The 25,604-nt window shown below is 55.3% G+C and overlaps 1 protein-coding gene across 2 annotated transcripts in view; it reads right to left on the bottom strand.

Annotated features, from left to right (window-relative positions):
• BLACAT1 (BLACAT1 overlapping LEMD1 locus) overlaps window positions 1–19,457 on the bottom strand; it is a 44,791-nt gene extending 25,334 nt beyond the window's left edge. The window contains exons 1-2 of one of the 2 annotated variants that reach the window (XR_010030813.1): window positions 19,343–19,457; window positions 16,155–16,430 (exon numbers count right to left, since the gene is read on the bottom strand). The gene's annotated coding sequence lies outside the window, so the exon portion shown is untranslated. Of the gene's footprint in view, window positions 1–16,154; window positions 16,431–19,342 lie in introns of those variants that run through there. The other variant, XM_063178056.1, reaches the window with a different exon arrangement.
• Window positions 19,458–25,604: the final 6,147 nt, after the last annotated feature.

Genomic DNA, 25,604 nt, shown 5'->3' with positions numbered 1-25,604 from the left:
TAGATCAGCCCCCAGTCGCTGTGGATTATCCACAGTTCCTATGGATCAGCCCCAAAACCCTACAGATCCCCCTCAAACCCTATGGAACAACTCCAATTCCTACAGATCCCCCCAAAAATCCCTACAGATCACCCCCAATCCCTATGGAACAGCCCCAAACCCTACAGATAAACCCCAAACCCTACAGATCACCCCCAATCCCTATGGATCAACCCCCGAAACCCTACAGATAAATCCCAAACCCTACAGATCACCCCCAAACCCTATGGAACAACTCCAATTCCTACAGATCCCCCAAAAATCCCTAGAGATCATACCTCAATCCCTATGGAACAGCCCCAAACCCTACAGATCATCCTCAATCCCTATGGATCAACCCCAAACCCTACAGATCCCTTCAAACACTACAGATCCCCCCTCAAACCCTAGGGAACAGCTCCAATTCCTACAGATCCCCCCAAAAATCCCTACAGATCATCCTCAATCCCCTATGGATCAACCCCACACCCTACAGATAAAACCCCAAACCCGACAGATCACCCCCAATTCTTATGGAACAGCCCCCAAACCCTACAGGTCCCCCTTAAACCCTACAGATCACCCCAAACCCTTTGGAACAACTCCAATCCCTACAGATCATCCTCAATCCCTATGGATCAACCCCAAACCCTACAGATAAATCCCAAACCCTACAGAATCACCCCAAACCCTTTGGAACAGTTCCAATTCCTACAGAACAGCCCCTGTCCCTATGGAAGAGCCCCAAACCCAAGAGAACAGCTCCAATCCCAAAAGAACAGCTCCAATCCCTATGGATCAGCCCCAAACCCTACAGATCCCCGCCAAACCCTACAGAACAACCCCAAATCCTACAGATCACCCCCAATTCCTATGGATCAGCCCCAAGCCCTACAGAACAGCCCAAATTCATATGGAACAGCCCAAATTCATATGGAACAGCCCCAAACCCTACAGATCCCTCCGATCCCTACATATCACCCCCAATCCCATCACGGACAGTGACAAATCCGTCGCTTTCTCCTTGGCGGCTCTCGGAGGTGGCACCTGGCAGGGCCACCTGCCCCTGGTGGCACGGACCTGTCCCCAGCACGGCAGCGCCAGGACACGTGTCCATCCCGGTGCCACCACGCTCTGTCCGTGCCACAGGGAGCCCAGGGGTGCCCGGAGCCGCCAGCCGGGCGCGCTGAGCTCACCTTTGGCAGCGTGGCACGGCGAGGGCGCGGCGCCAGCGGGCACGGGGCTGGCACGGCGCTGCCGTCGCCCGCTCCATCCTCTCCTCCCCGATCCCCCGAGGCAGGGTGATGCTCAGGGGGCTCGCCCCGCTGCTCTGAGCCTTTTGGGGACCCTTCCGCGGCTGCCGCCGGGGCTGGGTGCGCTGCGAGGGGGCAGGGAGAGGAGGGAGGGAAGGAGGGAGGGAGCGGGGTCAGGTATTTCTCCATGCCAGGCCCCGCTAACAAAGGCGCTATTGAAGTGCAGCCGCTCCGGTCTGTGAAGCAGAAACCCTCTTGTATCTCCCCCGGAGCCTTTGATGTGCCTCCCCCCGGTGCGGGCGGAGATTACTCACGTCCTGCTGCTGCTGGGGCCGGCGAGCCACGAACCCCCGGAACGGCCCACGGACAGCGGCACCCCGAGCTCACCCCGCTGCAGCCCTCGCTGCGCCCCCCAAAACCTATGGGAAATCCTATGGAACGGCCCCAAGCCCCACAGAACAGCCCCAAACCCCACAGAACAGCCCCAAGCCCTAGGGATCAGCCCCAAACCCTATGGAACGGCCCCAAACCCTATGGAACGGCCCCAAACCCTATGGAACGGCCCCAAACCCTATGGATCACCCCAAAACCCTATGGATCACCCCAAAACCCTATGGATCACCCCCAAACCCTATAGAACAACCTCAAACCCTACAGATCACCCCCAGACCCTGTAGAACAGCCCCAAGCCCCACAGAACAGCCCCAAGCCCCACAGAACAGCCCCAAGCCCTACGGAACAGCCCAAATTCATATGGATCACCCCCAAACCCTATGGAATGGCCCCAAGCCCTATGGAACAGCTCAAGCCCCTATGGATAAGCCCAAACCCTATGGATCACCCCCAACCCCTACAAATCAGCCTCAATCCCTACAGGTCCCGCCAAACCCTACAGAACAACCCCAAATCCTACAGATCACACCCAATCCCTATGGAACAGCCCCAAGCCCTACAGAACAGCCCGGAAACCCTACAGAACAGCCCAAATTCATATGGAACAGCCCCAAATTCATATAGAACAGCCCCAATCCCTATGGATCACCCCCAATCCCTACAAATCAGCCCCAAACCCTACAGATCATCCCCAATCCATACAGACCCCCTCCAAACCCTACAGATCACCCCCAAACCCTATGGAAACAGCCCCAGTCCCTACAGATTGCCCCAGTCCCTACCGAACAACCCCAAATCCTACAGATCACACCCAATTCCTATGGAACAGCCCCAAGCCTATGGATCAGACCCAGTCCCCTACGGATCAGCCCCAAACCCTACAGCTCCCCTCCAAACCTTAAAGATCAACCCCAAACCCTGTGGAACAGCCCCAATCCCTATGGAACAGCCCCAATCCCACAGATCCCGCCCAATCCCTATGGAACATCCCCAATCCCACAGATCACCCCCAATCCCTATGAATCACCCCCAAACCCTACAGATCCCCGCCCAATCCCTATGGAACATCCCCAATCCCACAGATCACCCCCAATCCCACAGATCACCCCCAAACCCTACAGATCCCCCCCCCTCAATCCCTATGGAACAGCCCCAAACCCTAAACATCACCCCCAATCCCTGTGGATCACCCCCAAACCCTACAGATCACCCCCAAACCCTACAGATCCCCCCCAATCCCTATGGAACAGCCTCAAACCCTAAACATCACCCCCAATCCCTGTGGATCACCCCCAAACCCTACAGATCAGCCCCAATCCCTATGGAACAGCCCCAATCCCTATGAAACAGCCCTATTCCCTATGGAACATCCCCAATCCCACAGATCCCTCCCAATCCCTATGGAACAGCCCCAAACCCTAAACATCACCCCCAAACCCTACAGATCAGCCCCAATCCCTATGGAACATCTCCAATCCCACAGATCAACCCCCAATCCCTATGGAACAGCCGCAATCCCTACGGATCACCCCCAAAACCCTACAGATCAGCCCCAAACCCTATGGAGCAGACCCAGTCCACTCAGTTCAGCCCCTGTCCTACAGATCACCCCAATCCCTACGGATCCCCCCCAATCCCATCACGGACACGTCCCTGGATCCCCGCAGACCCCAAACTTTGTGGGCTCCACGCTCGGGGATGGGGAGCGGCCGCGCTCCCAGCCCCGCATTCCTCTGCTGCAATTACAGCCGAGCGCCGGGCGGAGGGGGAATTTCCCAAAGGGTTTTCCTGGCGCCCGGACAAGGGTTCGGACAATGAGAACATTTGACAGGGTGCCCAAAACCCGCTGCAGCTTGGATACGCTCAGAGCCTCCCCCGTGCTCCTCCTCGGTCCCAGGCGCTGCTCTGGGGGAGGTTTGGGCAGCTTGGGGAGGTGGGGACGGCGCTGGGGGCTCTCACAAAACCCCCACAGCCCTCAAATCGGCCCGGCTGCCCCCAAAAAAATGCCAAGGTTTGAGCAGCACAAAGCCTGGCGGCACATTCCTGGTGGGATTGCTCCTGGAAACCCCAGGGGGAGGCACCAAACGCACTTTGGAGACTCTCAGAGCTCGGATCGGTGTTTGAAAAGGGCTTTGCTGCCTTCAGCACTCCCTGCCTCGCTCCTCGGGGGCACTGGGGGCTCTATCCTGGTTTTTCCAGGCCTGGGGGATGTTTGGGATGCTCCGAGAGCTTGTGCAGAAGCCATCCCAGCTTCCCAAAAGTGCCTTTGGAGCTCTCAGTGGGAATTCCCTCTGGAGCAGAGAGGCCTCTTGGTGCCCACGTGGCAGTGCCCAAATCAAACCAACCCAAAATCAGAGCACAGGAGGATCCTCCAGAGATGCCAACCCCGTTCCCGAGGCTCATTCACCTCCACAGCATCCATCCCAGCTTCCCAAAAGTGCCTTTGGAGCTCTCAGCTCCTCCTCGAATCCTCTCTGTTGGATTTGCAGCAATCCCTGGGTGCTCCCGTGGCACCCAGAGGGACTCCAGTGGGAATGAATGATCCAGATCCAGACCATCAATCTCCCATCCCTGCCCCATCCAGACCATCAATCCTCCATCCCTGAGTGATCCCCACCACTGACCTCCCAACTCTGATGAAACCACCCAAAATCAGCTCAGGAGGATCCTCCACAGACCCCAGCACCGTTCCCGAGGCTCATTCACAGTTGTCACCTGCACAGAATCCATCTCAACTTCCCAAAAGTGCCTTTGGAGCTCTCAGCTCCTCCTCGAATCCTCTCTGGTGGATTTGCAGCAAGCCCTGGGTGCTCCTCTGGGAATCTCCTCTGGAGCAGGGAGGCCTCTGGGTTGCCCACATGGCAGTGGTCAAATCAAACCACCCAAAATCTGAGCTCGGGAGGAGCCCAGCAGCATTCTTGAGGCTCATTGGCAGCTGTCACCTGGCACAGAATCCATCTCAACTTCCCAAAAGTGCCTTTGGAGCTCTCAGTCCCTTCTCAAATCCTCTCTGGTGGATTTTGCAGCAATCCCTGGGCACAGGGAGGCCCTGGGGTGCCCACATGGCAGGGCCCAAATCAAACCACCCAAAATCAGAGCTCAGGAGGATCCTCCAGAGATCCCAGCACCATTCCTGAGGCTCATTCACAGTTGTCACCTGCACAGAATCCATCTCAACTTCCAAAAATGCCCCAAAGTTTTTAAAGTTTAACCTTCAGATTTAGGGGAGCAGCTCAAGCCAGAGTTTTGGGCCAGGATGCATTTGGAGCTCTCAGCTCTCAGTCCCTGCTGCCTCTCTGCTGGATTTGCAGCTCCTGTGGCACCCAGAGGGAATTCCCACTGGAGCTGGGGTGGCCCCTGGGGTGCCCAAAACCAAACCAACCCAAAATCAGAGCCTGGGAGGATCCTCCACAGACCCCAGCACCGTTCCCGAGGCTCATTCACAGCTGTCCACCTGCACAGAATCCATCTCAACTTCCCAAAAGTGCCTTTGGAGCTCTCAGCTCCTCCTCAAATCCTCTCTGGTGGATTTGCAGCAATCCCTGGGTACAGGGAGGCCCCTGGGTGCCCACATGGCAGGGCCCAAATCAAACACCCAAAATCAGAGCTCAGGAGGATCCTCCACAGACCCCAGCACCGTTCCTGAGGCTCATTCACAGCTGTCACCTGCACAGAATCCATCCCAGCTTCCCAAAAGTGCCCCAAAATTTTAAAGTTTAACCTTCAGATTTTGGGGAGCAGCTCAAACCCTGGTGCATTTTTTAAACTTTAACCCTCAGATTTTGGGGAGCATCTCAAGCTGGATCAGCAGGGGATGGGGGATTGATGGTCTGGATCACTCAGGGATGGGGGATTGATGGTCTGGGTGTGGATCTGGACCAGGCTCAGTGGTCTGGACCAGCAGGGCATGGGAAGATCAATGGTCTGGATGGGGCAGGGATGAGGGCTCAGTGGTGGGGATCACTCAGGGATGGGGGATTGATGGTCTGGATCTGGATCTGGGTCAGTTCAAGGGTCTGGATCACTCAGGGAGGAGGGATTGATGATCTGGATGGGGCAGGGATGGGGATTGATGGTCCTGGGTCTGGACTGGATCAAACTCAGTGGTCCTGGATGGGGCAGGGGTGGGGGAATTGATGATCTGGGTCTGGATCTGGGTCAGACTCAGTGGTCTGGATCGGGCAGGGATAGAGAGGATTGATGGTCTGGGTCTGGATCAGGTTCAATGGTCTGGCCCTGGCAGGGATGAAGGGCCGATGGCCTGGATCACTCAGGGATGGGGGATTGATGTTCTGGGCTCCATCGGGGATCAGGGGTGCATGGCCTGGCCCTGGCAGGGGTGTGGAGCTGCAGCTGAGCCGCCCTGGGCAGTGCAGGGGCTGGACCCTGCTGAGGAGATCCCTGCTGCCCCCAGAGCTCAGGGCTGGGGGAGACGGGCTCAGGGTTCAGCGGCCAGGAGGGACCAGAGAGCAGGAATCAGCAGGGACAGGTGAGGATGGAGCCCCTTGGGGCTCTGTCCAGGGGTAAATTGAAGGAAGGATTAAACCACGCGCAGGAATCAGCAGGGACAGGTGAGGTGGAGCCCTTGGGGGTTTGTCCAGGGGTAAAAGTGAAGGCAGAGTGAAGCCACGAGCAGGAATGAGCAGGGCCAGGTGAGGCTGAGCCCCCTGGGGTAAAAGTGAAGGAAAAAGTGAAACCATCAGCCCCACAGGGCCCACTCCAGCCCCCCTGGGAGGAGCCTTCTGTGGGCTCAAACCCATCTGGGCGGCTCCAGGGACACCACCCTGGGCACAAACTTGGCAAGGAAAGAGATGTCCCCAGGGCCTGCTCCCAATCCCGCTGCTCCCTGGCACAGCCTGGCACAGCCTGGCACAGCCTGGCCCCTCTCATCCCCAGCAGGGACTCACCTGCACCCAGTGTCCCTTTGCCACCCCGAGCTGTCCCCTGCCCTGGGCAGGGCCCTGAGTGGCCCCTGTCCCCTCCCGAGGGACACTCAAACCTGTCCCAAACGTGTCCCAAACGTGTCCTGAGCTGCTCCCCTCACCCTGAGTGCCACTGTCCCCTCCCGAGGGACACTCAAACCTGTCCCAAACGTGTCCTGAGCTGCTCCCCTCACCCCTGAGTGCCAGTGTCCCCCTCCCGAGGGACACCCAGAGCTCTCCTAAACCTGTCCCCTCACCTGAGCAGGGTCCTGAGTGCCACTGTCCCCTCCCAAGGGACACTCAAACCAGTCCCAAACCTACACCAAACATGTCCCCTGCCCTGCTCCCCTCACCCTGAGTGCCACCGTCCCCTCCCAAGTGACAGCCACACCTGTGGGGGACACCCCAAAACCTATCCCTGAGCTCTCCCACCCTGAGCAGGGCCTGAGTGCCACTGTCCCCTCCTGAGGGACAGCCACACCTGCGGGGGACACCCGGACCTGTCCCAAACACGTCACAAACGTGTCCCCGAGCTGCTCTCCTGTCTGGAGCCAGGCCCAGCCCTGCTGCAGCTCTGCCACCCTCCCTGGGCACACACAGACACCGGGAGGGGACAGTTTTTGAGCCACTCCGAGCACTCCCTGCCCTCTCATCTGAAAAGGGAGCAGCTCTGGGGCTCACCCTCCCTTTTTCTCAAAGCGAATTTCCCCTTCTGGCAGGGGAAAAAAAAAAAAAAACCCTCATTTTCCTGAGCAGCGCAGACACCTGAGAGCCCCCAAAGCCCCTGGGCACCCCCGCACACCTGAGAGCCCCCAAAGCCCCTGGGCACCCCCACACACCTGAGACCCCCCAGACCCCCTGGGCACCCCCACGCACCTGAGAGCCCCCAGACACCCTGGGCACCCCCACACACCTGAGAGCCCCCAAAGCCCCTCAGGAGCCCCCACACACCTGAGAGCCCCCACACACCTGAGAGCCCCCTGAGCACCCCCACACACCTGAGACCCCCAAAGCCCCCGGGCACCCCCACACACCTGAGAGCCCCCAGACCCCCTGGGCACCCCCACACACCTGGGAGCCCCCAGACCCCTGGGCACCCCCACACACCTGAGAGCCCCCAGAGCCCCTCAGGAGCCCCCACACACCTGAGATCCCCCAGAGCCCCTGGGCACCCCCACACACCTGAGAGCCCCCAAACCCCCCTGGACACCCCCACACACCTGAGAGCCCCCAAATCCCCTGGGCACCCCCCACACACCTGAGAGCCCCCTGGGCACCCCCACACACCTGAGAGCCCCAAAGCCCCCGGGCACCCCCACACACCTGAGAGCCCCAGACCCCCTCAGGAGCCCCCACACACCTGAGATCCCCCAGAGCCCCTGGGCCCCCCCCCACACCTGAGCGAACGGCGGCTCCAGGTGACGCCGAGCCCGCGGCATTTCCCCTCTCCCAGCCCTTCATCTGCTTTTCCCCGCTGAACATCACCGCTCAGGTCGGCACACGCACCGCTCCCCTTATCTTTCTTTGGGATTACCTCATCGGAGAGGGCTCGCAGAGCCTTCCTCTCCCTCCCTCATCCTCCTCTCGCGGCTCGCAGCCGTAAGTTCGCGCGGAGGAAGGAGCGGCTGGATGCGGTTCCGGCTCCGCCGATTCCCCCCCGCACCTTCCCAGCACCCAGCGGCTCCAAACCTGCCCGGAGCCCTTCGCAAACCGGACCGCACCTTCCGCGGGGTTCATTCCCACCCAAACAATGCCCGAGGGTCTCACACGCACTGCCCCGGTGATAAAAAAAAACTTCAATTCCCATTCCAGCCCCGCAAGGCAAGAGTTAACGAGCTCACGTGTAATTAACTGCTAACTACGTTAACATGTGTTGCATGGGAATTCTCTGTCAACATAAATAAAGGGAATGCAGCGCGAATAAACCTCGCAGAAATTCATTTTGGCCAGTTTCGGGATTATTTTTCACCCAAAACAAAGCCAGTTTCATTATGGGGGTTTTTTTTTTCCCCCCCCACAGCATGCCACAACCACAACACCTCCACGAGAACTAAACCCGCATATTCCATATATTAATAAATTAAACCCACATTTTCAGCTCGGGATGCTCAGGGCTGGGGATGCTGCCCAGGTGGGGAACGGGGGGGGATGCCGGAACGGGCCGAGCGTCCCCCGGGTGCCCCCCACGCACCCAACTCCCGCAGGAAACAAAGAAAACCAGAGAAAAAACACCCCCAAAAAAACAAACAAAAAAAAAAAAAAAAAAAAAAAAAGCCGTCTTACTTTTGGTGTTTTTTTTTTTTTCCTTCCTCCTCTTTTTTTTTTTTTCCTTTTCTTTTCCCTTCCTTTCTCGTCCCGCGGACTCCAGCGATTCTTTTTCTTTTTCTTTTTTTTTTTTTTTTTTTTTTTTTTGGGGGGGGGAGGGAGGAAGAAATAATCCTGCGAAGCAACTTCAGGAGGCGCCGGCCGGGAGCTCACGGGAGGCACCGGGGAGGGCTCGGCCGAGGCGGAGAAGGAGCGAAGGAACAAAAGCCCGAGGAGCGGCGGTGCTGCCGAGCGCGGTGCCCCGCTAATTGTACGCGGGGATTGCGGGGCGGGAGGGGGCGGGCGAAGGGGCGATGGGGAGAGGCCTCTCCATCCCTCCATCCCTCCCTCCTGCCAGCCCCGAGCTTTGCTGGTGCATAAATTATCTCCCGGCTCTGCATTCTCTCGCCTCCCGAGCGCGCATCCCCGGCAGTTTTCCCATTCCCCGCGCGGTGGATGCGGTACCCGGGGCACTGCCCCCATGCTGGGCACCGATTCCTCCTTTTCCCTCCTTTTCCCTCCTCTTCCCTCCTTTCCCCTCCTTTTCCCGGCTTTCCCATCTCGTTTTTCCCCCTTTCCCCCTTCCTGCTTTGTCTCCGGCCCCAGACACAAAAGAGCCTCTCTGTGACCTGGGAGGAGAAAAATGGAGAAAAAATCCCTTTTTTTTTTTTTTTTTCCAAGGAAAATTAAAAAATAAAAAGCCCACCCGAGCTGCCCCCGGTGCGCGCTTTGAGCAGGGAGGGAATTAAAAAAAAAAAAAAAAAAAAATTAAAAATAACCGGGGCTGGTTCGGGCTGGGAGTTCATTGCTGCCCTAATGAGTGTAATTAGCAGGGTGAGGGTGGAAGCGGATTCCCCTGGGGTTTTTTTTGGGGGGGGGGAACGGCGTTTTTCCACTTCCAGGAGCTGTCCCTGGGTCACCTCAGCCAGGATTAAATCCCAAACCCATCCGAGCCCTGCGGGGCTTGGCAAAGCAAAGCAAAGTCGGATTTGGGACTTCTTTGGGTTTTTTTTCTCTCATTTTCCCAGGCTCGTTGCTATCCCCGCACCTCAGCGCTCCCAAATCCCGGCTGGCAGCGGAATATCGGGGGATTCAGCGGGGATTTAAGGGCTCGGGAGGCAGATCCTCCTCCTGTGGCATCACCTCAGCCCTGGCAGTGCCAGCAGAGCGGGGCTGCTCTGCCCCGGGCACACGGGAGATTCCTGCGGGCGGGCAAGGACGCTCTCTGCCCTCTAAGAACTCCAAAAAATCCCAATTTTAGCTGTTTCAATTTGGCTGCAGGGGTGCGGCGAGGATGGAGAAGGGCCCAGCCTGAGCATCCTCCCCTTAAATAAAGATGGGATAATTGATTAATTCCCCCGGTGAGCCGGGCAGCTCATTAACTGTCGGGCCTAATGAGCTGCTGGGGTTGTCCAAGGAGCCAGGAGGGTTGGGATGATAATGTTGGATCCGGGCATGGGATGGCTGGTCCAGGAGTGTGCTGAGCCCTCTCCAGCATCTGCTCCGCTCTGACATTGTGCTCACTTGGACTTTTATTTTATTTTTATTTTTATTTTATTTTATTTTATTTTATTTTATTTTATTTTATTTTATTTTATTTTATTTTATTTTATGATATTTTACTTTATTTTACTTTATTTTACTTTATTTTACTTTATTTTACTTTATTTTACTTTATTTTTACTTTATTTTACTTTATTTTACTTTATTTTATTTTATTATATTATATTTTATTATATTTTTTATTTTATTTTACTTTATTTTATTTTATGATATTTTACTTTATTTTATTTTACTTTACTTTATTTTATGATATTTTACTTTATTTTATTTTATTTTATTATATTTTATTATTTTTTTTATTTTATTTTACTTTATTTTATTTTATTATATTTTACTTTACTTTATTTTACTTTATTTTACTTTATTTTACTTTATTTTATTTTACTTTACTTTACTTTTACTTTACTTTACTTTACTTTACTTTACTTTACTTTACTTTACTTTATTTTACTTTATTTTACTTTATTTTACTTTATTTTACTTTATTTTACTTTATTTTACTTTATTTTACTTTATTATATTTTATTATATTTTTTATTTTATTTTTACTTTATTTTATTTTATGATATTTTTATTTTATTTTACTTTATTTTACTTTACTTTATTTTATTTTATTTTACTTTACTTCATTTTACTTCATTTTACTTTATTTTACTTTACTTCATTTTACTTTTTTAATTGTCTTGACGCCCCTCATTTGCACAATCCCCCACAATGCAGCGCGGCAGGGCTTTTGCTCTGAGCTAATAAACAGACGACAAAAATAAACGTGTCATGTAAGATTTGCTTCCATCGCCTTCGCCTCTGTGAGGGAGCTTTGAGCCAGCCGGGCACGACGCTGCCGGCGTGGATCTCCCAGGCGCTGCAGCCCGGCCTTCCCCGAGCTCCTGGTGCCCAACTTTTTGCCAGATGTTTCCAGCAGAACTCGGAAAAGGCGGCTGTGGAACACCGGGATGCGCTCCTAGCACCTCGGGAATTTCTCCCAAAGCGCTTCAACCCCGCCCACAATATCAAAAATATCAAAATATCAAAAGCCAAAAAATCTCCAAAATATCCCCCAGCCCACCCAGAGGCTGGGGCACACAGGGAAGCAAAATTATTGCCACACGTTTTGGGGGTTTAAAGGAATTTGGGGGTTTTTGTCATCCAGCTCATCCCAGGGGTTTCCCTTTGCTATAAAAGAAGAAGAAATAGAAAAATGGAAAGGGAAATAGAAAAATGGGAGAGGGAAAGGAAAAGAGAAAAGGAGGGGAAAAAGGGATAAAAAGGGGGAAAAGGGAAGGAGAAAGTAAAAAATCGGGAAAAAAAGGAAAAGAGGGAAGGGAAAAGCAAAAAGGAGAGAAGGGAAAAGAGGAAGGAAGGATGGATGGGTGGATGGATGGATGGATGGATGGATGGATGGATGGATGGATGGATGGATGGATGGATGGATGGATGGATGGATGGATGAGTTTCAAGCACAAAATCCCTGGTTTTGTGTCCAGGCAGGCGGCTGAGGTGTTTTTATTTTTGGAGGGTTGAATTCAGGATTCCGGAGCGCTGTGATTTCCTCGGTGGTGTTGAATTACTGATGAAATTCATTCCCTGAGCTGAGAAAAGGAGTTTGAATATCTGAGTGGGCTCAGGAAATTCCACCTTTTTCATGCAGGATTTCCCCTTCTGTTCCACAAAAATTTGTCTCCTTCAAGAAACTGGCTGGATGGAGCTCGGGATATTGGTGGGAACAGCAGAGATCCCGCCCCAAAGCAATCAAAGGAGGTTCCAGGTGTCAAAACACGAGTTTAAAATAAATTTGCTGGGTGTTTATAATGAATTTCCCAGGATGGAACTCGGCTGGAAGATCCCTGGAATGCAGAGGAGCCCGGGAATGTTGAGGACATTGGGGTCCTGATGGAGCAGCGAGAGCCCTCAGATCCCTGGAGGTGTGGAAGGGAAGGTTCCTTTGAAATCCCTCACATTTCACACCTGGTGCATTCCAGCAGTTGGGTTTTTCCTCTTTTTCCCCTCTTTTCCCCTCTTTTTCCCTCTTTTCCCCTCATTTTCCCTCATTTTCCCTCATTTTTCCCCTCTTTTTTCCCTCTTTTTCCCTCTTTTTCCCTCTTTTTCCCCCTTTTTTCCCCTTTTCCCCCCTTTTCCCCCCTTTTTCCCCCTTTTTTCCCCCCTTTTCCCCCTTTTTTCCCTTTTTTCCCCCCTTTTTTCCCCTTTTTCCCCCCAACTTTGTGATCCTGGACGATTCTCAGCCCTGACCTAAGAACACTTCAGCGTTTTTTGCTGAGAAAAGCCTGAAAACACCTAAACAACCCTGAAGGCTAAAAGCCATGAGAGAAATAAAAAAAATTAAAAGTAAAAATAAAAATCGAGGTTGCTTATTTTTCTTTTCAACCCTGACCCCATTTCCACTCATTTCTATGGCTGACTCTGGAGTGGGAGACGGAAAATCCACAACAAATCCTCCCCCAGCTCATCCTGGTGGTGAAATCTTCATCCCCAATGGTGTGGATCTGCACCAGATCCGTGTGCTGGGATGGGAGAAGGGAGCTCTGGGAGGATGAGGATGAGGATGAGGATGGGAGGAAGGGAAAAACCAGCGGGAATGAGACAAGACAAGGCCTGGATGGCTGTGGAGTCTCCCTGCAGGATGCTGAGAATAATTTCCCTTTTTGCCCACAGCGCCAGGGCGAGAGGATGGATCATCAGTCTTCATTACACGGCCAGAACGGGCTCTGTCAGGTTCTGCTGTGAAACCAATCCATATTGCCCTGGCCTGGCTGCCACAGCTCCCAGCAGGAGCTGCAGGCACAGGGTGGGCACCGGGACGTGCCAGGGACAGCCAAGGTGGGCACCGGGACGTGCCAGGGACAGCCAAGGTGCCCACCATGGGGTGGGGGCACACAGGGAGGTAAAATTATTGCCACACGTTTTGGGGGTTTAGAGGAATTCAGGGTTTTTTGTCATCCAGGTCCTCCCAGGGGTTTCCCTTTGCTATAAAATGTGTAGAAGAAACAGAAAAATGGGAAGGGGAAAGGAAAGGAAAAGGAAAAGGGGGAAAAGGGGAAAAGGGGAAAAAAGGGAAAAGAGGGGAGGAAAGGAAAGGAAAGGAAAGGAAAGGAAAGGAAAGGAAAGGAAAGGAAAGGAAAGGAAAGGAAAGGAAAGGAAAGGAAAGGAAAGGAAAGGAAAGGAAAGGAAAGGAAAGGAAAGGAAAGGAAAGGAAAGGAAAGGAAAGGAAAAGGAAAGGAAAGGAAAGGAAAGGAAAAAAAAGGGGCAAAAAGAGGGAAAAAGGGGGGAAAGGGGAAGGAGAAGGTAAAAAAAGGGGAAAATGGAAAAAGAAGGAAAAGTGGAAAAGAAAAAAGGAGGGAAGGAAGGAGGGAAGGAGGGAAGGAGGGAAGGAAGGAAGGAAGGAAGGAAGGAAGGAAGGAAGAAGGAAGGAAGGAAGGAAGGAAGGAAGGAAGGAAGGAAGGAAGGAAGGAAGGAAGGAAGGAAGGAAGGAAGGAAGGAAGGAAGGAAGGAAGGAAGGAAGGAAGGAAGGAAGGAAGGAAGGAAGGAAGGAAGGAAGGAAGGAAGGAAGGAAGGAAGGAAGGAAGGAAGGAAGGAAGGAAGGAAGGAAGGAAGGAAGGAAGGAAGGAAGGAAGGAAGGAAGGAAGGAAGGAAGGATCAGTTTCAAGCACAAAATCCCTGCCTGTCCTGTCCCTGTCACCCCAGGGCATCTCCAGCCTGACGGGACGCTCCGGGCGCTCTCCCCCGTTTATCACGGGGATCTCCGGGCATTTTTATCAGGGCCAGATGAATTTCGGGGAGCTCCGGGCTCCGCTTTGCCCCGGCAGCGGCTCCGGCCCCGCATCCTCCCGCTGCCACCGCTGGGATTCGATCCCGCGGGGCTGCTCCTGGTGAATGGGACTCATTTCTGCTCGAGAGAAGGTTTGAAACGCGCAGCCGAGGGGAATGGAGCGCAGAGGGTTCCCCCCAATCCCCGCTGCCCCGGAGCCGCTGCTGTTGGCATTTCCCAGCCCGGGGATGGGCTGAGCAGCCTCGCTGGCCCCGTTTCAGCGCGGCAGAAGGGGCGGGTGCGGGGATGGGAGCGGGGATGAGTTGGGGACCCCCGGGCCCGGGATGGACGGGGAAGGGACCCCCGGGCCCGCGGTGCCCGGCCCCGCTCAGCGGCACCGGGGGACAAGGGGGACACACGGGGGACACTCAGGAACACGGGGGGCACATGGGGGTGACATGGGGGGCACGCACAGGAACGTGGGAGGCGGGAGGGGGACACACCCAGGGACACCCAGGGACACGGAGGGGACACATGGGAGACACAACAAGGGACACGGAGGGAACACAGAGGGGACACGGGGGACACACCCAGGGACACGGGGGGACACGGGGGACACACCCAGGGACACGGAGGGGACACGGGGGGACACACCGGAACATGGGAGACACAACAAGGGACACGGAGGGAACACAGAGGGGACATGGGGGACACACCCAGGGACACCCAGGGACACGGAGGGGACACGGGGGTGACACACAGGAGCATGGGGGGACATGTGGGGGACATGGAGCAGACACGGAGGGGACACGGCAGGGACACCCAGGGACACAGGAGACATACCCAGGGACAGCTAAGGACATGAAGGGGACACCCAGGGACACGGGAGGGACATGGGGGACACGGGATACACCCAGGGACATGGCGGGGACACCCAGAGACACCCAGGGACATGGGGGGGAACACTCAGGAACACGAGGGGACACAGAGGAGACACCCAGGGACACCTAGGGACATGAGGGGGACACACCCAGGGACATGAAGGGGACATGGGGGGACACAGAGGAGACGCGGGGGGACACACAGGAACATGGGAGACATGGAGCAGACACGGAGGGGACAAAGGGGACACACCCAGGAGCATGGGGGGGACACGGAGAGGACACAGGGGGACACACAGGAACATGGGAGACACGGAGAGACACGTGGGGGACACGGAGGGGACACGGGGGGAACACATGGGGGGAACACACGGGGGGATGGATTTACCCAGGGACACGGGGGGGACATTGAGACACACAGGGGGGACATGGAGGGACACGTGGGGGACACCCAGGAACATGGCGGGGACACCCAGGGACACGGGGGCGACATTCAGGAACACAGGGAGACACACGGGGCGGACACGGAGAGGGCACGGGGGGACACGAGGGGGCTGCCCGTGGGCGCCCGATGAGTCGAGAGGTGAAGGAAAAGCGGGAGCCCCACCTGCCGTGGGGTCGGGAGTCCGTGTCCCCCTCCGTGAGTCCAGCCAGGGCTCTGCCCTCCTGTCCCCAGCCTGGGGTGACACCCCCTGGGTGTCCCCTGTCCCTGTTCCCGGTGTCACAGGCTCTCCGGGTGCTCTCGGAGGGGCAGAAGGGGGTGCACCCCCTGTCACCCCACGTCTGTGCCCCACAGAGAAGCTGCCCCACATCGGGGCTCTGCGGGAGATCCCCCCCGACCCCTCCGGCGGCTCCCTGGGGCCTCAGCGTCTCCTTTTCAATTTATTTTTATAAGGAAGCAGAAAAAGGGAGAGAGAGAGGGAGGGAGGGGGAGAGGGAGTCACATCCTAATCTGGCAAAATGTCAGGGAGTGATTCAGAGAAGAGGCAGCGGCAGAGAGAGGCAGCCCACACAGGAGACTTGTTTCTGATTTCCAAATGTCAGCATGTCCTTTAATTAAATGCTGATTAACAGGGGACGTGCTCCCCTGCGCCGGGGCTGCTGCTGCTGCTGCTGCAAATCCCGGCTCTGGCACCCCTGGGATGGGCTCTGGGCACGCCAGTGGTGCCTCGGGGTTTGGGTTTTCTGATTTTTCAGAATTTGAGTGTGTGGGTCTGGGTTTCGTACCAGGGGATGGTGAGCTCTGATCACAGAGACAAAACAATTCCTGCTCCAGCTGGGGACCAAGGAAAAATGATCCAAATCTCAGGCCCAGGAGCACAAACAGCGTGGGCTGGAGAGAGGAAAACAAAAAGGAGGATGGGACTCGATAACCTCAAGCTGGAATTGCACAAATTAACCCCAATGTGCAAACGGAGCAGGGCTGATAAAAGTGACAGACCCCGCGAGCAGTGGTGGTTGTGACCCCATTTTGTGGCCACGCTTCCCACGCGTCTCCTGCCATGTCCACACTCTGCCCGTGCCACACGTCCCTGCCAGTGCCACCCAAGCCTCTCTGTGTCACCTTTGGATGGGTGAGATGGGGTGACCAGGGGCTCTGGGTGTCCCTGTCCCCATTCTCTGTGTCACAGGGGCTCTGGGTGTCCCTGTCCCCATTCCCTGTGTCACAGGGGCTCTGGGTGTCCCTGTCCCCATTCCCTGTGTCACAGGGGCTCTGGGTGCCACATCTCCCTGTGTGACAGGATGTCTGGGTGTCCCCTGTCCCCGTTCTCTGTGTCACAGGGGCTCTGTGTCTCCTCTGTCCCCATTCCCATAGGGGCTCTGGGTGCCACATCTCCCTGTGTCGCAGGATCTCTGAGTGTCCCCTGTCCCTGATCCCCGTGTCACAGGGGCTCTGGGTGTTCCTGTCCCCATTCCCTGTGTCACAGGATCTCTGGGTGTCCCTGTCCCCATTCCCTGTGTCCCAGGATCTCTGGGTGTCGCGTCTCTCCATTCCCTGTGTCACAGAAGCTGTGGATGCCACATCTCCCTGTGTCACAGGATCTCTGAGTGTCCCCTGTCCCTGTTATCTGTGTCACAGGATGTCTGGGTGTCCCCATTCCCTGTGTCACAGGGGCTCTGGGTGTCCCCTGTCCCTGTTATCTGTGTCACAGGATCTCTGGGTGTCCCCATTCCCTGTGTCACAGGGGCTCTGGGTGTCCCCATTCCCTGTCCCCTGTGTCACAGGGTCTCAGGGTGTCCCCTGCCCCCATCCCTTATGTCACAGGGGTTCTGGGTGTCCCCATTCTCTGTGTCACAGGGGCTGTGAGTGTTCCCCTATCCTTGTCCCCTGTGTCACAGGGTCTCCAGGTGTCCCCTGTCCCCATTCTCTGCATCACAGGGACTCTGGATGCCGCAGCTCCCTGTGCCACAGGGGCTCTGACTGTCTCCTATCCCTGTTATCTGTGTCACAGGGTCTCAGGGTGCCACATCTCCCTGTGTCACAGGGGCTCTGAGTGTCCCCTGTCCCCATTCCCTTTGTAACAGGGTCTCAGGGTGTCCCTGTCCCTATTCCCTATGTCATAGGATCTCTGGGTGTCCCCTGTCCCTATTCTCTGTGTCACAGCATCTCTGGGTGCCCCATCTCTCCATTCTCTGTGTCACAGCATCTCTGGGTGTCCCATCCCTCCATTCCCTGTGCCACAGCATCCCTGGGTGTCCCCGTTCCCTGTGTGACAGGAGCTCAGGGTGTCCCTGTCCCCGTCCCAGTGCCATGTGCTGCTCACACCAAGTTCTCCCTCTCCCAGCTCCCGCTGCCGGTTCCATCTCCAGGCGCCACCTGACGGCACCAGCTCCGGGGAGGGTTTGTTGGCCAACACTCCCCGGCCACAGGAACCAGCTCCGAGGCTGGAAATGGGAAATGGGGACACCGAGGGCAGCCCTGGCACAGCCCCTGCCCCGTGCCCACCCAGAGCAAACCCAAGCCTAAAGAAAGCACGGCCAGCTCCTCTCTTCTTCCCGGGACAACAGAAGTCCCAGGGCCAGACAGGGCAGAGGCTCCAGGCTGGGAGAGCCCCTGGATCCTCCTGTGAGCTCAGCAGGAATCCCAGGGATGGATTTACCCTGGAATGAGCCACCCTGATCCCCAGGGATGGATTTACCCACCAGCATCCCTGGAAGGAGCCACCCTGATCCCCAGGGATGGATTTACCAGCCAGGATGGTAATGAGCCACCCTGGCCATGTCTAGATCCCCAATGGTGGATTTACCAGCTGGGATCCCTGGAAGGAGCCACCCTGATCCCCAGGGATGGATTTACCAGCTGGGATCCCTGGAAGGAGCCACCCTGGTCATACTTTTCTCCCCAAAGGTGGATTTACCAGCCAGGATCCCTAGAATGAGCCAACCTGGCCGTGCCTGGCTCCCCAGGGATGGATTTACCAGCCACGATCCCTGGAATGAGCACATCTGGCCATATCTGGCTCCCCAAGAGTGGATTTACCATTCCAGGATCCCCGGAATGAGCCACCCTGGCCGTGCCTGGCTCCCCAGGGATGGATTTACCAGCCAGGATGGTAACGAGCCACCCTGGCCATGTCTAGATCCCCAATGGTGGATTTACCAGCTGGGATCCCTGGAAGGAGCCGCCCTGATCCCCAGGGATGGATTCACCAGCTGGGATCCCTGGAAGGAGCCACCCTGGTCATGCTTTTCTCCCCAAAGGTGGATTTATCAGCTGGGATCCCTGGAATGGACCAACCTGGCTATACCTGGCTCTCGAGGGATGGATTTACCAGCCAGGATCCCTGGAATGTGCCAAGCTGGCCGTGCTTGTCCCCAGGGATGGATTTACCAACCGGGATCCCTGGAATGAGCACATCTGGCCACATCTGGCTCCCCAAGAGGGGATTTACCATTCCAGGATCCCCGGAATGAGCCACCCTGGCCGTGCCTGGCTCCAGAGCCCACCCAGCCCGCGGGGACCACCCTGTCCTGCTGCTCTCCTCTCTCCCGATTTTACCACTCTCAGGGAGCACCAAACCCCCCAAAATGAAGAGATGGAGGGACTGCAGCCAAGTGTGGGTGCTGGGAGGGACCCAGAGGGGAGAGCACGCACAGGGGGAGGGGAGGTGGCGGCTCTGAGGAAGGAGGGGAGGGGAGGAATCATTCCGAGCGAGCCAGATTTCCACATTCCCCCTGCTGGAAAATTAAAGTTTGCATCCCGAATGCGATTGCTGTCGGCTCCCTGGCTCGGAAGGCACGTACCTGGTTGGCTCAGGGTCCGTGCTGGCTACCTGTCAGCAGGCTGTGCCTTCTGTTCCCGCTGAGCAGCATCTCTGCTCGGCTCGGCTCGGCTCGGCTCGGCTCGGCTCGGCTCGGCTCAGCGAGGGAGTTCAAAGCCGCAACTCGAGCACTCGAGGGTGTGCGGGGAGATGGACGCGCTCGCTGAGCATGAACAGCAGCCATTGGCTCTGCCTGGCCCGGCTGCTCTGCTCAGCTGGGCTGGGCTGGACGTGTGTCATCCTTCCCCTCGGCACGGCTCGGCTCGGCACGGCACGGGGATTCACCCGGGAGAAGGAGGAGTGGCGTTGAGGGGTTAACCCGGGAGAAGGAGGAGTGGGGTTGAGGGGTTAACCCAGGAGAAGGAGGCGCAGAATTGAGAGGGTTAACCCGGGAGAAGGAGGGCAGAGTTGAGAGGGTTAACCCGGGAGAAGGAGGCGCTGAATTGAGAGGGTTAACCCGGGAGAAGGAGGCGCTGAATTGAGAGGGTTAACCCGGGAGAAGGAGGGCAGAGTTGAGAGGGTTAACCCGGCAGAAAGAGGGCAGGGTTGAGAGGGTTAACGCAGGAGAAGGAGGGCAGAGTTGAGGAGGTTAACCCGAGAGAAAGAGGCTCGGGATTGAGGGGGGTAAATCCTGGGAAAGAGGGGCATTATTGAGGGGGACAGCCCTGGGAAGGAGGGGCGTTATCCCGGGAGGATGAACCCCAGGGAAAAGAAGCCCGTTATCCCGAGGGGCTGAACTCTGGGGAAGGACTCCCTTTATCCTGCTGGGATAACTCCTGGCAAGCTCTCCCTTTCTCCCACTGGGATAACTCATGAAAAGTTCTCCCTTTATCCCGGGGGATAACTGACAGGAATCTCTGGGATAACTGACAGGAATCTCTCCCTTTTTCCAACTGGGATAACTGACAGGAATCTCTCCCTCTATCCCGGGAGATAACTGACAGGAATCTCTCCCTTTATCCCAGGGGGATAACTGACAGGAATCTCTCCCTTTATCCCGGGAGATAACTGACAGGAATTTCTCCCTTTATCCCAGGAGATAACCGACAGGAATCTCTCCCTTTATCCCGGGCGATAACTGACAGGAATCTCTCCCTTTATCCCGGGCGATAACTGACAGGAATCTCTCCCTTTATCCCGGGAGGATAACTGACAGGAATCTCTCCCTTTATCCCGGGGGATAACTGACAGGAATCTCTCCCTTTATCCCGGGAGATAACTGACAGGAATCTCTCCCTCTATCCCGGGGGATAACTGACAGGAATCTCTCCCTTTATCCCGGGAGATAACTGACAGGAATCTCTCCCTTTATCCCGGGGGATAACTGACAGGAATCTCTCCCTTTATCCCGGGAGATAACTGACAGGAATCTCTCCCTCTATCCCGGGGGATAACTGACAGGAATCTCACCCTCTATCCCGGGGGATAACTGACAGGAATCTCTCCCTTTATCCCGGGAGATAACTGACAGGAATCTCTCCCTTTATCCAACTGGGATAACTGACAGGAATTTCTCCCTTTATCCCGGGAGGATAACTGACAGGAATCTCTCCCTTTATCCCGGGAGATAACTGACAGGAATATCTCCCTTTATCCCGGGTCTGGCCCGCCCGCAGCTCGCACCAGCCCGGGGCAGTTGCAGACGCCTCTCCCGACGCTCCGCTCCCTCCCGGGGACGCACGGCATATGGTGCCTGAGTTTTAATTTCCTCGGCTCGTGTGGAGGCTGGCAGGTTCCTGACAGGCCTCTGATTAACCCCGGGCGGGTCGTGCCGTGCCAAGTGTCCGTATGGGCTGGACAAGGCGCTTGCCATCCCTCCGCTCCCCATTTCCTGCTCATTAACGGGGAGCGCTCCGCCTGAGCCCCGGCCCGGGGAGAGGGAGCTGAGTCCTGGTTGTCTTTAAAGCCTCCTCTCCCCGCGTTGTGGCACAAAGAGGAGCCTGGCTGTGCCTCTTTTCAAGCCCTGTTACCTGTCAGGATTTGCCACGTGGAATGATTCAAGCAGCAGCCATGGCAGAATCCCGGTTTTCTCTCCCGGGCTCCCTGCAAACACGAGTGCAGTTTCACTGGGAAAGCTTCCACTGCAGCCAAACCCGCTTTTCCTGTGAAATTTGAGGTCCTTTATTCCATGGGAAAATAAAAAAATTGCAGAATGACCGGGTTGGAAGAGACCTTCAAGATCATCGAATCCAACCCAGCCCTGACACCTCAACTCAACCCTGGCACCCAGTGCCACATCCAGCCTGTTTTAAACACATCCAAGCTCAAATAATGCTGGGTAGGGAACGCAGAATTCACAGAATGACCAGGCTGGAAGAGACTTTAAAAATTATCGCATCCAACCCAGCCCCAACACCTCAGCTAAACCCTGGCACCCAGTGCCACATCCAGTATTTTAAAACAGTTTTTAAATTAGTGCATCCCCCTGACAGTTCCAAGGCACCGCCGTTCCCAACAGCACAAACCGAGCTGCGGGGCTGCTCATCCTCCGGCGCTAATTCCCGATTCCTCTCGGGAATTCCCTTCACAGCAGCCTGGTGGCGTCCCCCGGCAGGATTCCGATGTCACCTCAGTGCGGGATCCTCACCGAGCACCCCTCGGGTGGGTTGTGGGGAGCAGCTGCTCCTCGGGGAGCATTTGGGGTGAGCCCAGCTCGGGTCCCCCACTGCAGCACCCTCAGGGCGCTCTGCTCCTCCCCCTGGCATCATCAGAAGGAAAATCCCGAGTTTCTGCAGAAAAAAAAGGAGCCTGGCAAATGAGTTTGCTGTCTTCATGGGTTTTGGTTTCTAACAGTAGCAAAAACTGCTATAAATGCCATTGGTTTATGTGACAAAATAAAGCGGAGTCTTGCTCGTGCCCAGCCAAGCCCCTTCCTTGGGACAGAACTTTTCCCGGAGCCCCCGGGCTCTCCCAGGCCGGCGTTTCTGCACAGGGCCGCGAGGTGGAAGCATTTTCCCAAAGCTGCCGCCGTCTCCGCGGGGCTGGGGACAAGGCTGGGGACAAGGCTGGGGACAGGCGTGGCCGTGGGTGGGGAGAGGAGCTGGGGAGGGATCAAGGAGGGACACGGGGGGAAAGCTCCTTCTCCAGCTGCAACTCTCTGTGATGGGAACTGCCCGGCATCCAGGGAAACGTGTCCTGTGTCCCTGTGTCTCGTGTCCCGTGTCCCTGTGTCCTGTGTTCTTCTGTCCCATGTCCTGTCCTTATGCCCCTGTGTCCCATTTCCTGTGTCCTTGTGTCTCTGTGTCCTGTGTCCCATGTCCAGTGTCCCATGTCCCTGCGTCCCTGTGTCTCATGTCCCTGTGTCCTGTGTCCCCCTGTCCTCATGTCCATGTGTCCCTGTGTCCCTCTGTCCGATGTCCCTGTGTCTCATCTCCTATGTCCCATGTCCCATGTCCCTGTGTCTCCATGTCTCTATGTCCATGTGTCCCATGTCCCTATGCCCCCATGTCCCTATGCCCCCATGTCCCTATGCCCCCATGTCCCTGTGTCCCTGTCCCTGTGTCCCATGTCCCTGCGTCCCCTTGTCCCTGTGTCTTTGTGTCCTTCTGTCCCCATGTCCTGTGTCTCATGTCCCTGTGTCCCTGTGTTCCATGTCCCATATCCCATGTCCTGTGTCCCACACTCCCGTGTCCCTGTGTCCTTGTATTCCTGTGTCCCTGTGTCCTGTGTTCCTCTGTCCCACGCCCTGTTTCCTTCTGTCCCTGTGTCCCCGTGTCCTCCTGCCTCCTAAAATCCCGAACATTGCAGACACCACAGCTGGGCTGGCACGGGAGTGAGGGTGGCACAGTGCCCACCCTGCTCCCACTCATCCCAGAGCCTTTCCCAAACTCATCCCTGCCATCCCTGCCCTCAGGGATTTCTCCTCACTGCTCCTCCATTCCCACATCCAGCCCTGCTGCTGCTCCAGCCCATCCTTGCTCTTTATTTTGGAAACATTCTCCCATCCATCATCCCCCTAATGCCTGTTGAAGTTTATGCCTGCACCAATGTTTTGGGAAGCCAAAGCTGGGCTGGATTCCTGGTTTGGGCTGAAAATAGCTGAGCAGGCTGTGAGTCAAACTGCAAATTCTGGCTGAGCATCCGAGGCTGTGCCAGGGAGTCCCTTCCTGGTGCCACCCAAGCTGTTCCTGCTGTGCTGTGCCAGCCCCTGCCGCAGCTCCTCCTGCTCCATCCACCTTTGGAGTGTTATTTCCTTTGGGAAGGGAAATTAAATCTTGCAACTCTGTTCCCAACCCCTGGCTGTTGCTGGGCCCAGTCCAAGCAGGGACTCCCAGTTTGTGGCAGCAGGAAAGCGCCAGGCCCTTTGCTGGTGTGTCCTAGCACGGAGAAAGATCTTCTGGGTTTGCTCAGACATATTTCCCTGCAGGACTTTGGCCTTGCTGCCTGTTGGGAGCTGCTCAGAGCCCTGGGTGTGCTCCCCCAGCCCTTCCCTGGAGCGTTCAGCTCCAGCTCACCCCGTGACCTGCCTGGGAAGGGGAAGTTTGGTAGTGATTCATGGAGAGATGGATGGTTCCCTGAAAAAAAAAAACCCAGCTTATCTCCTCCCCGTGCTTTGAGCAGGGTGATAGGGGACAAGGTTCACTCACAGGAGCAAACTGTGATTCTTGTGAAACTGCTGGGGTGGTTTAACCCCTGGGAAACAGCTGCTGGAAACACCCAGGCACAGCAGCTCCTGCAGGTGTGTCTTGGTTTGAACAGACAGGTGGCTGCTAAGGAAGGCAGGAGCCTCCCCTAAACGGAGAACGTAAACCCTCCACACCCCTCTAAATTGCTATAAATTTTAAATTAAAGAGTTCTTAATTTAAGAACTTTGCCTTAAGAGTTTTGCCTTAAGTTCTAAGGCAAAAATATGGGAGCAGGAATAACAGTCCTTTAATAGGGAAGAAAATAAAAGGATAAAATAAACAATGTAGATGTCTTGGTTTGGAAAGCCAGGAGTCTGCTGAGGAAGGCAGGAGCCTCCCCTGAAATGGGAAACGCAAACCTCCTCCCTCTGAATTGCTGTACATTTGAAATTAAGGGGCTCTCAGGAAGAAATATGGGAGCAGGAAATAACAGTTCTTTCATAGGGAAGAAAAAATAAAAGGATAAAATAAACAGTGCAGTTATCTTGGTTTGGAAAGACAGGTGTGTGCTAAGGAAGGCAGGAGTTTCCCCTGAAATGGAGAATGTGAACCCTCCCCACCCCTCTGAATTGCTGTAATTTTAAATTAAGGAGCTCTCAGGCAAAAATATGGGAGCAGGAAATAACAGTTCTTTAATAGGGAAGAAAATAAAAGGATAAAATAAACAATGCAGTAAACAACACCGGCAGAGTCACAACCCAACGTGGCAGCCTGTGGGTCAGGGTGCTGGCAGCAGTCCCATTGGAATTGTGGCTCAGCCCTCCTGCAGTGTCAGGGCTGGTTCTGCTGGAACAGGGATTCTGGAGAAAGGTGCAGTCTCTGCCTCTGAAGATCCAGGGGAAGAAGAGGCAGCTGCTGTTCCTCTGGGCAATCCAGTGCAGAAGCTGTGCTGGTGTTCCAGAATCCCCAGATTACATCCGGGTAGGAATGTTTGAAATCTCAGATTATATCTGGGTAGGAATGTGTGAAATCTCAGATTATATCTGGGTAGGAATGTGTGAAATCTCCAGATTGTATCCAGGTAGGAATGTTTGAAATCTCCAGATTATATCCAGTTAGGAATGTTTGAAATCTCCAGATTATATCCAGTTAGGAATGTTTGAAATCCCCAGATTATATCCAGGTAGGAATGTTTGAAATCTCCAGATTGTATCCGGGTAGGAATGCTTGGCTCCTCCCTCTGGGTTTATATCTCCCAATGGGATGCTGTAGTTCTTATCAGCCATGCAGTGACATTCAATAGCTGTTATCAGCAGATGTCCCCTCCCGAGTGATTGTGGTCACTCAGAGAAAGAGATAAGGCAAACTGCCCACCTGACAAAAGATAATCTGCCATACAGATGGCAACAGGATAGATCTTGCCCTGCAATCTGGAGCAAGGTGCCAGGGCTGGTGACAATCAGAGCCCTCAGGGGTGGCAGCTCAGGTTCTGTGTGCTGAGCTTTCCCTCTGTGGGAGGGGAAACACCAAAAACAGCAGCCAAACCCTCCAGAGGCACCACAAGAGAGGCTTTGGCACCTCTTGGGGCAGAATTTTGGGATCTGTGCATTTTCCTGGCTTCACCCACTGCAGCTCTGCACACCCACAGCAGGACCATGCAGGAAGGACAAAAATTCAGCT

The sequence above is a fragment of the Melospiza melodia genome, chromosome 28 (genome assembly GCF_035770615.1).
Source record: "Melospiza melodia melodia isolate bMelMel2 chromosome 28, bMelMel2.pri, whole genome shotgun sequence".
Lineage (NCBI taxonomy): Eukaryota > Metazoa > Chordata > Aves > Passeriformes > Passerellidae > Melospiza > Melospiza melodia.
This window is presented reverse-complemented; position numbering and strand designations above follow the sequence as displayed.